At 47.3% G+C, this 7,964-nt stretch overlaps 1 non-coding gene across 1 annotated transcript; it reads left to right on the top strand.

Annotated features, from left to right (window-relative positions):
* The first annotated feature begins 2,373 nt into the window (after positions 1-2,373).
* Positions 2,374-2,447, top strand: trnan-guu (transfer RNA asparagine (anticodon GUU)). The gene has a single exon. It is a non-coding gene; the product is annotated as a tRNA-Asn (tRNA).
* Positions 2,448-7,964: the final 5,517 nt, after the last annotated feature.

Below are 7,964 nucleotides of genomic sequence, written 5' to 3'. Positions count from 1 at the left end.
AGTTCGCTCGGACAAAAGAGCTGTCAGTCATCCATTGACAAAAGAGCTGTCGGCCACGAAGGGGGGCCACTGACAAAGCCACTCTAATTTGTAAAAGCACTTCTCACCTCCATCTCAGAAGGAGACACAGAACAATGAACCCACCAGCCTGGCCAACCAAGGAGGAGCTGGGTCTTTCCCAACACAAAGGCTCAGAGAGATGCCCAGACTAAGAGCCATCAGCCCAATGCATGGGTGGGATGGCCCATCACTGACTAAGTACCAGTGCTTAGAAACAAAGGGGTTTTAAAGATTGGCAGGAAAGATAGGGGTAGCAAGACTCCGAGAAAGACAGGATCCTTTCAACTTTATTTTTAGCTTGGAGCTTGGTGTGAAGCTTGGAGCTTGCAGCTTGCAGCTTGTGTCTAGAGAGAGCCCTCTCTCCCTCTCGCTCTCGCTCCACCGATCGATGTACCAGAGGAAGGGGCCGCAGTACTGCAGAAGCAGCCACCGAGACGGAAGACCAGGCAGTGAATTCCCACAGCTGAGCTGAGCAAGGAAACGGGCTGTGTGTGGTGGTGAACATGGTCTCGAGTGTCCCAAGCCAGTAACCAGATATCCCAGGCCAGCTGGGTAAGGGCTCAGGGTTTTCTCAGAAGTGAAGCTTTTCAGGGCTATTCTGGGGAGGGTAATTCATTGGTAGTGGTGGGGTTAGAATCCACCAGGGAATTACTGCGTGTTACTAGGTTCATTTCTGTACTGTATGTATGTTGTTTGTAACCGGGATTTTATTCTCCACAGAGACACTGATTTCGTTTAGCAGTGCATGTTTTAGACAGTGTATGTTAGACCAAATAAATATACTACGATTTATCACTGAAGCATCCCTTTCCGTGACTCATTTAAATTACACTCTGAATAATAATTCCCGGATCTAGAACTTTCGTAAGGTGGGGTCGATTCAAACCGTCCGTCTGGCAATTGGGCGAGGATCACAAACACTTACAATATTTACTAAAGGATATACTTGCTTTGGAGGCAGTTCAGAGAAGGTTCACTGGGTTGACTCTGGAGATGAGCGGTTGACTTATGAGAAAAGGTTGAGTAGGTGGGGCCTCTACTCATTGGAATTCAGAAGAATGAGAGGTGATCTTATCGAAACATATAAGTTAATGAGGGAGCTTGATAAGGTGGATGCAGAGAGGATGGTTCCACTGACAGGGGAGACTAGAACTAGGGGGCATAATCTCAGAATAAGGGGCTGCCCTTTTAAATCTGTGATGAGGAGGAATTTCTTCTCTCAGAGGGTTGTAAATCTGTCGAACTCACTGCATCAGAGAGCTGAGAAAGCCACGACATTTAATACATTTAAGACAGAGATAGCTTCTTAACTGATAAGGGAATAAGGCTTATGGGGAACGGGCAGGGATGTGGACTTGAGTCCATGATCGGATCAGCCATGATCATCTTAAATGGTGGAGCAGGCTCGAGGGACCATATGGCCTACTCCTGCTCCTAGTTCTTATGTTCTGAATAGCGACACACAAAAAAATGCTTTGATCATGGTTACACCTTATCTTCACGTTTGTCAAACAGTTGGCTCGTTGGTCTCGGGCTGTGATTTCCCTTCGAAGTTGTTAATTGAAATTTACGAGGGGTCCCAGAGGAGCCCTGATATTGCTCGTATATTTTGAAATTGCATCGAACTTTTGTAAAGAAGGACTTGCATATCTGCAGCGCCTTTCAGGAACTCATGACGCCCCAAAGCGCTTTACAGCCATTGAGTTATGTTTGAAGTGTTGTAGTTTGGGGAAAGATGTGCCCAGATCACCAAACATGTACCTCAACTCTTTGCAAAGAGTTTGGTGCAAATAATCAGGCGTCTCAGGGACTTGGACTTTCTTTGAATAAGTTCTGCTGGTACCTGCATTCAAGCTTGAAACAGCAACTGGGCTTCCATCTCACGGGATGTTTGGGGTTGATGTGCGTTGCTTTCATTCTTTGAAATTTCACCAAGCAAAGAAACGGTGAATCCAACTGTCCCTGTAAGCATTTAGTTCCCGTTTAATCACAGGAATATCCGCAGTCAGGAGCTGAAAAGGAATTCAAACCTAATACCGGCTTCGGGACAATCAGAATACTTTGTCACAGACAAGGCACCGGAAGGCTGGAAGGTAGATCACACCGGTTGGGGGAGAGCTGGTTGGCGGTGACATGGAAGTGTCTGCAGTGTGCGGAACCAGACTGCTTCCACGCATCCACAATGAATGTCCCTCCATTTATTTGGGAAAAGTACAACTGAGAGTGGACAAGTTCCATCCCGGTCGGAGCAATCTGAAGCTTTAACTGACTGACACCCTGGTTTTGGATGTCTTGCACCTTGTACGTCCATCAGTCTCTGTGGCGCAATGGGTTAGCGCGTTCGGCTGTTAACCGAAAGGTTGGTGGTTCGAGCCCACCCAGGGACGAATTGTTTAACTGTTTTTCCCCGAGTATTCGGTGCTGCACAGTCCCAGGTTGTCATTGTGCGTTTTGGCTGCACGAATCTATTCCGCAAATGTTGCCAGCAGTGCTGTTATCCAATTAGTTCCCACTCCAATATTTTATGAGCATTCAGTTCAAGTAAAACGATAACAATTTTTTACATGGATCATGTTCCATCCAGCCCATTAGAAATAAATTAGGTTACTGGGTTTAAAGAAACTGGTGGAAATTGATTCTATTGGTACATATATAGAACTGGAACTATGGTCTCAAGTGCTCCTCCTATCAAGAATCGGCACACATCCAATCAATGGTTTTACAACTGGGTCATAAACACTTACAATTTTAAACCATTCTCATACAGCGTGTAAATGAGATAGGGATAAAACTTCATCACATATAAAGAGAAAATGAATGATTGAAGATACCACTGTCCCTCAGTAATTATATTATTATTTATTTCATTCTGAAGAAGGTTATCGGCTAATTAACGGTGATTAAAATAATTCTTACTTTTGCACGTTGGCTGCATGTCGTCAATTTTATCAGGTTTTGAATTTAAAAATGGGTTACAATGCTGGTTGAATACATGACCCCAAAGTCTTTTTGGGATCACAGGTTGCGTCTCTCTGGTGGTTTACGCTCTCTTGTAGAGCGCCTGAGTTCGGGCTCCGGTTGTTGGGCGCTGGCCTGTGTGTCTGCTGTTTGCGGTGCCTCAGGCCTATCCGGACTGCCCACAGTGACTGGGCTCTCCTCCCTTTGGTTCCGGTGTTCGGTCACCTGTGCTGGAGTGAACTCTGTATCTTGTTCTTCCTCTGCTTCTTCTATGGGGTTGCTGAACCTCCTTTTTGTTTGATCCACATGTTTGCGGCAGATTTGTCCATTGGTTAGTTTAACTACCAGAATCCTATTGCCCTCTTTGGTAATCACAGTGCCTGTAAGCCATTTAGGCCCTGCAGTGTAGTTGTGGACAACAACAGGGTCGTTTACACCAATATATCGTGCCCTCGCATTCCTGTCATGGTAGTTATATTGTGATTGGCGCCTGCTCTTAATAATTTCTTTCATGGTGTGTTGTATAAGGGATAACGGGATTTGAGCATCCTTATCATTAGCAGCCCTGCGGGTGGAACCCCTGTGAGTGAGTGTGGTCGGGATCTATTGGCCAACAGGAGGCGTGATAAGTGGCTTTGCAGGGAACCCCCTTGGATTCTGAGCATCCCCTGTTTGATTATCTGCACTTTTCGTTCTGCCTGGCCGTTTGATGCTGGCTTGAACGGTGCCTTTCTGACATGGTTAATTCCATTGCCTGCCATTAAGTCCTGGAATTCAGTGCTTGTGAAGCACAGGCCATTGTCGCTGACCAAGATGTCCGGTAGACCGTGGGCGGCGAACATTGCCCGTAGACTTTCTACCGTGGCAGAGGATGTGCTTGAATTTAAAATGTCACACTCGATCCATTTGGAGTGAGCGTCTACTACAACCAAAAACATTTTTCCGATGAAAGGACCTGCGCAGTCATCATGGATGCGTGACCAAGGCTTGGCGGGCCATGGCCAGGGGCTAAGGGGGGCTTCCCTGAGCGCATTGCCCAGCTGGGCACACGTGTTGTACCTGCGAACACAAACTTCCAGATCTGCATCGATCCCTGGCCACCAAACGTGTCACCTGGCAATTGCCTTCATCGTGACAATGCCCGGATGCTCATTGTGGAGTTCTCTGATGAACACCTCTCTGCCCATCTGGGGCATGACTACGCGATTTCCCCACAGTCGGCAATCGGCCTGAATCGAGAGTTCATCCCTTCCCCTGTGAAATGGTTTAAATTCCTCAGGGCATGCCCTGTACGTGGCTGCCCAGTCCCCATGCAGGACACATTTCTTGACTAGAGACAATAGCGGGTCTCTATTTGTCCAGACTTTAGTCTGACGGGCTGTCACGGGTGAGCCATCGCTTGCAAAAGCTTCAACAGCCATGACCATCTCAGCGGCATGCTCGGTAGCACCCTCAGTGGTGGCTGGTGGGAGCCTGCTGAGTGCATCGGCGCATTTTTCAGTGCCCGGTCTGTGCCGAATTGTGTAGTCATCGGTGGCTAACGTGAGTGCCCACCTCTGTATGCGGACCGATGCGTCTGCATTTATGGCCTTGTTGTCGGCCAAAAGGGACGTGAGGGGTTTGTAATCTGTCTCCAGCTCAAATTTCCTGCCAAACAGGTACTGGTGCATTTTCTTTACCGAATATACACATGCGAGCGCCTCCTTTTCTATCATCCCGTAGCCCCTTTCTGCCTGGGACAGACTTCTGGAGGCATAAGCTACCGGCTGTAACTGACCCTTGGCATTGACATGCTGCAACACACACCCGACACCATAGGACGACTCATCGCACGTTAACACAAGTTTCTTACATGGGTCATATCGCGTTAACAGATTGTTGGAACATAACAAATTGTGTGCTCTATTAAAAGCCTTTCCTGGCTCTCCCCTCAGACCCATTCGCGACCTTTGCTTCGGAGCACGTGTAGCGGCTCTAGCAGCGTGCTCAATTTGGGAAGAAAGTTACCAAATAGTTCGGGAGCCCCAGGAACAAACGCAGCTCCGTCGTGTTACGGGGTCTGGGTGCTCTATGGATCGCTTCCGTCTTGGACGCAGTAGGGCTCATCCCGTCTATCCTACCCTCATCCTCACGAATTCTACCTCTGGAGCTAGGAAGATGCACTTCGCCTTTTTCAGTCGCAGCCCTACCCGGTCCAGTCTGCGTAGCACCCCTCCAGGTTGTGGAGGTGTTCTTCAGTCTCGTAACCCGTGATGAGGATGTCGTCCTGAAAAACCATCGTCCCTGGAATCGACTTGAGGAGGCTTTCCATATTTCGTTGGAAGATCGCGGCGGCCGAGCGAATCCCAAACGGACATCTGTTGTACTCAAACAACCCCTTGTGTGTCGTGATGGTGGTCAGCTTCATCAACTCTCTCGCCAGCTCCTGGGTCATGTAAGCTGAGGTCACGTCCAATTTTGAAAAATGTTTGCCACCGGATAGCATCGCAAAGAGATCCTACGCTCTCGGTAGCGGGTACTGGTCTTGGAGTGACACCCGATTGATGGTGGCCTTGTAATCACCATATATCCTGACCGACAGATCCGCCTTGAACACCGGTACAATCGGGCTCGCCCAGTCACTGAATTCGACTGTCAAAATGATACCTTCCCTCAGCAGGCGGTTCAATTCACCTTCTATCTTTTCCCACATCACGTACGGCACCGCTCTGGCCTTGTGGTGTCCTGGCCTGGCTTCCGGGTTTATGTGAATCACTACCTTGTCCCCCATGAAAGTGCCAATGCCGTGTTGAAATAATGAGTCAAATTTGTGCAGGATCTGTGAGCATGAAACTCGCTCCACAGAGGAAATAGCATTAACATTGCCCCATTTCCAGTTCATGACAGCAAGCCAACTCCTCCCCAGTAGTGCGGGACCGTCCCCCGGGACAACCCAGAGTGGCAACCTGTTCTCCGAATCTTTGTGGGTCACGATTGTCGTGGCGCTGCCAAGAACCGGAATGATCTCCTTGGTGTATGTCCGTAGCTGTGCGTCAATCGGTGATAATTTTGGCCCTACTGGCCTTGGACGCCCACAACTTTTCAAACTATTTGTTACCCATCAGGGACTGGCTAGCCCCCGTGTCTAGCTCCATTGATACTGGGATGCCACTGAGGAGCACTTTCATCATTATCGGTGGCGTCCTGGTGTATGAATTGTATACGTGCTCCACATGAACTCACTGAACTTCAGCTTCCAGCGATTTCCCCCAGCGTTCATTTCTGCAATTTCTGTAGGTATTTTGCTCATCTCTGCAACCTCCGGCTGAGTTTGTGCCTCCATGCCTCCAACATGAGCTGTTGTTGGAAACAAAAGATTCCTTGCTAGTCAATCGTCCCTGACTACCCCTGTGACTGTCCTTGAGTGTGCCATTAACAGGTGTTGATGACCCCATTACTGGCCACATTGTCCCTTGCAATGGTGTGAATCACCGTTCTGCTTGCCATTATCTCTGTCGAACTCCCCCTCTGGGTTCGACTACATGTTGGGGCATACCCGATTGCCCTTGTCTGCCTGGAGAACTGTGTGCTGCTTCAACAATGTTGATTCTCTGTCCCAACCATTCCTTAGCACAGTATCTCTCGTCTATTCTGCTAGAGGCCATGCTCACGTGGTTTAAATCCCAGTTTCTCGTCGCCATTGATACATCCTTACTATACAGTAGAAATGCACACGAGGCCCATGCTTGAGAGAATGTCAGTCTGTGGCCTGTCCTTTATTCCTCAGCACTCAAGTGATGAAAGTGGGTGAAGCTTCCCCTTTGATACCTGAAGGTCCAGGTTAGAAGTGTCTCCCACAAGTTCACCACCTAGTGGTCATTGTTCTCACAGTGTACAACTGAGGTCAGATTATATATGGGTTACAATGTTGGTTGAATACACGACAATAAGCACTTAAAATTTTAAACCATTCTCCTAAAATACAGTATGTAAACGAGATAGGGATAAAAGTTCATCACATGTAAAGAGAAAATTAATGATTGAAGCTAGTAAAAGATCCTCTCGGAATAAGTGATCACAGTATGGTTGAATTTGTAATACAGATTGAGGGTGAGGAAGTAGTGTCTCAAACGAGCGTACTATGCTGAAACAAAGGGGAATATAGTGGGATGAGGGCAGAGTTGGCTAAAGTAGACTGGAAACACAGACTAAACGATGGCACAATTGAGGAACAGTGGAGGACTTTTCAGGGGCTCTTTCATAGTGCTCAACAAAAATATATTCCAGTGAAAAAGAAGGGCGGTAAGAGAAGGGATAACCAGCCGTGGATAACCAAGGAAATAAAGGAGAGTATCAAATTAAAAACCAATGCGTATAAGGTGGCCAAGGTTAGTGGGAAAATAGAAGATTGGGAAAATTTTAAACGACAGCAAAGAATGACTAAGAAAGCAATAAAGAAAGGAAAGATAGATTACGAAGGTAAACTTGTGCAAAGCATAAAAACGGATAGTTAAAGCTTTTACCGATATGTAAAATGGAAAAGAGTGACTAAAGTAAATGTTGGTCCCTTAGAAGATGAGAAGGGGGATTTAATAATGGGAATCTATATGGGTAGAGCTGCAGAATACCAAAGGGCAAAAAACGTTAGTGGGAGTTGTGTACAGACCTCCAAACAGTAGTAGTGATGTTGGGGAGGGCATCAAACATGAAATTAGAGGTGCGTGCAATAAAGGTGCAGCAGTTATAATGGGTGACTTTAATATGCACATAGACTGGGTTAACCAAACTGGAAGTAATACGGTGGAGGAGGATTTCCTGGAGTGCATAAGGGATGGTTTTTTAGACCAATATGTCGAGGAACCAACTAGGGGGGAGGCCATCTTAGACTGGGTGTTGTGTAATGAGAGAGGATTAATTAGCAATCTCGTTGTGCGAGGTCCCTTGGGGAAGAGTGACCATAATATGGT

Source organism: Pristiophorus japonicus, unplaced genomic scaffold, assembly GCF_044704955.1.
Source record: "Pristiophorus japonicus isolate sPriJap1 unplaced genomic scaffold, sPriJap1.hap1 HAP1_SCAFFOLD_130, whole genome shotgun sequence".
NCBI lineage: Eukaryota > Metazoa > Chordata > Chondrichthyes > Pristiophoridae > Pristiophorus > Pristiophorus japonicus.
This window is presented reverse-complemented; position numbering and strand designations above follow the sequence as displayed.